This window comes from Carcharhinus amblyrhynchos, chromosome 6 (assembly GCF_965287045.1).
Source record: "Carcharhinus amblyrhynchos chromosome 6, sCarAmb.v2.hapA, whole genome shotgun sequence".
In the NCBI taxonomy this organism is placed as follows: domain Eukaryota; kingdom Metazoa; phylum Chordata; class Chondrichthyes; order Carcharhiniformes; family Carcharhinidae; genus Carcharhinus; species Carcharhinus amblyrhynchos.
In genome coordinates, this window is record NC_137329.1 from 58,352,638 (window position 1) to 58,355,943 (window position 3,306).

Sequence of the window (3,306 nt, forward strand, 5' to 3'; positions counted from 1 at the left end):
GGTCCCTCATTCTCAGGGTCTTTAGAGACTCCTTTCTTCTTCAAACAGTGGCAAAGGAAGACTAGCACACAGATGGCAATCAACCCGGCAACTGTGCCCAGTGTGCCCCCGACAGCGGCCAGTGGAAATGACACCACCATCATGCCAGGGCTTGAATTGTTCCAGCGATTCTCAGCTCAACTTTTACCTGGGAGAAATCTGCAGCATTTTCCTGGCTTCCCCAAACTGATCAACAGCTGAACTTATCCTTTCAACTACTGTGACCCGGTGAGTTCAGCCCTCACACAAAACAAGCAGATAATTGGTCCGGTGTGGAGGAGATCCTGTGGACAGTCATCCTTAAGTCAGTCACAAGTGCTGTAGATTCAGTCAGAGGCAGCAGCACTTTATGTGGATTCATTCAGCACAGAGCTCTGATCTCAGCAGTAGAGGCGGAGTTTGGTGATCTGATATTATCTGGGGCAACCAGTCAAAAAGAGAAATGACATTTTATTAAGTGCATTAATATTAGTTGCATTTAACATTTCAAACGCACTCTTGGGCTATCTTGAACTTCCTGTGTATTGATGATTCATTCACTAGTTAGCAGGAGAATGAGAAGCAGGAGATACATACTGCAATAGTGCAGCAGAAAGATAATTTATTATTCATTAACTCCTAAATAGGTCCTGGCAACTATCGTAAGATAGGATGTATAAATAGCATTGGAAATACTTTTGTTTTAATGTCACTGAATCATTTGGTGATGTTTGCGCTCCACACAAGCAGGTAAGTATGAAGGTACAGCTGTTGTGGTCTATTTGAAAATCAATTATTCTTTTCACCGTGAACAGAACAGTCAGATAAGTGGACAACAGATCCTGCTCTGTGCTCCTGCACTCTGTACAGTGAACAGGCAGTGTAAGAGAAAGGTGGCACCTCTCATGGCAGGCTTGCCGTACTCTCTGGAGTGACTTATCCTGTATAGGCATCACCCAAACAACCAGCTTTCCCCTGTGGCTCCAAGTACTCCCAGTAAACTATTGGGATGGGTCAGACAAACCAGGTGATGGTAGCCATTGGATATTCTACACTCAGTGACTTACAGACCTGTTGATCCTGGCATGAAGACTGATTCCAGTGGATTAGATGGGTGAGATCAATCTAAGATCCAATGATTTTAAAGATGCTGGACTGTGGAATGCGTAAAGCTTGACAAGACACAGAAGACATCCTGGTCACTGGTCATTGTAACCAGATCTATATCCAGTCATCTAGACTCATCTTGTGACTGTACCAAGATAGGCCAGGGCAAAACAGTGAGGCTGACGATGAGCACCTCTCCATTGCTATAACCCAATTCACACAAAAGTCATGTTCATCATCTTTCTGTGAACTGCAATACACCACCTGTTTCACCAGTCCTGTGGTGATTGTAAGAAGTCTCACAACACCAGGTTAAGGTCCAACAGGTTTATTTGGTAGCACGAGCTTTTGGAGTCTCACTCCTTCTTCAGGTGAATGAGGAATTGTGTTCACAAACAGGGCATATAAAGGCACAAACTCAATTTACAAAATAATGATTGGAATGTGACTCTTTACAGGTAATCAAGTCTTAAATGTGAGTGGAGAGAGGGTTAAGCACAGGTTAAAGAGATGTGTATTGTCTCCAGCCAGGACAGTTAGTGAGATTTTGCAAGTCCAGGCAAGTCTTGGGGGTTACAGATAGTGTGACATGAACCCAAAATCCTGATTGAGGCTGTCCTCGTGTGCGGAACTTGGCTATCAGTCTCTGCTGGGCGACTCTGCGCTGTCGTGTGTTGTGAAGGCTGCCTTGGAGAATGTTTACCCAAAGATCAGAGGCCGAAGGCCCATGACCGCTGAAGTGTTCCCCAACAGAAAGAGAACACTCTTGCCTGGTGATTGTCAAGCATTGTTCATTCATCCATTGACGTAGCATCTGCGTGATCTCCCCAATGTACCATGCCTTGGGATATCCTTTCCTGCAGTGCATCACGTAGACAACATTGGCTGAGTTGCAAGAGTATGTACCGTGTACCTGATGGATGGTGTTCTCACTTGAGATGATGACATCCATGTCGATGATCCGGCATGTCTTGCAGAGGTTGCTGTGGCAGGGTTGTGTGGTATTGTGGTCACTGTTCTCCTCAAGGCTGCGTAGTTTGCTGCAGACAATGGTTTGTTTGAGGTTGTGCGGTTGTTTGAAGGCAAGAAGTGGGGGTGTGGGGATGGCCTTGGTGAGATGTTCATCTTCATCAATGACATGCTGAAGGCTCCAGAGAAGATGTGTAGCTTCTCCGCTCTGGGGAAGTACTGGATGACAAAGGGTACTCTGTCCGCTATGTCCCGTGTTTGTCTTCTGAGGAGGTCAGTGTGGTTTTTCCCTGTTGTGTGTCGGAACTGTTGATCAATGAGTCGAGCACCATATCCTGTTCTTATGAGGGCATCTTTCAGCGTCTGGAGGTGTCTGTCATGATCTTCCTCATCTGAGCAAATCCTGTGTATACGGAGGGCTTGTCCATAGGGGATGGCTTCTTTAACATGTTTAGGATGGAAGCTGGAGAAGTGGAGTGTTGTGAGGTTATTCATTGGCTTGTGATACAGTGAGGTGCTGAGGTGACTGTCCTTGATGGAGATGCATGTGTCCAAGAATGCAACCGATTCTAGAGAATAGCCCATGGTGAGTCTGATGGTGGGGTGGAATTTGTTGATGTCATCATATAGTTTTTTTCAATGATTGTTCGCCATGAGTCCAAAGGAAGAAAATGTCTTTTATGTATCTAGTGTGTAGCATCGGTTGAAGGTCCTGTGCGGTGAAGAAGTCTTGTTCGAATCTGTGCATGAAAATGTTGGCATATTGAGGTGTGAATGTGGTTCCCATGGCTGTTCCGTGTGTCTGGAAGAAGAACTGATTGTTGAAGGTGAGGACATTGTGGTCCAGGATGAAGCGGATGAGTTGTAAAATTGCATCTGGAAACTGGCAGTTGTCGGCATTGAGTACTGAGGCAGTTGCAGCAATGCCCATCATCAAGGGAGATGCTGGTGTAGAGCGCCGAGACATCCATTGTGACGAGGAGTGTCCCTGGTTCAACTGCTCCATGTGTGCTGAGTTTCTGTAGGAAGTCTGTGGTGTCATGACAGAAGCTGGGGGTTCATTGTACTTTGGGTTTCAGGATGCCTTTGACATAGTTGGAGAGGTTCTCACACAGGCTCTCATTGTCTGATACAATGGGATGGCCGGGTGTGTTAGCCTTGTGTATCTTTGGGAGGCAGTAGAGATCTCCAACACGGGGAGTACGTGGGATG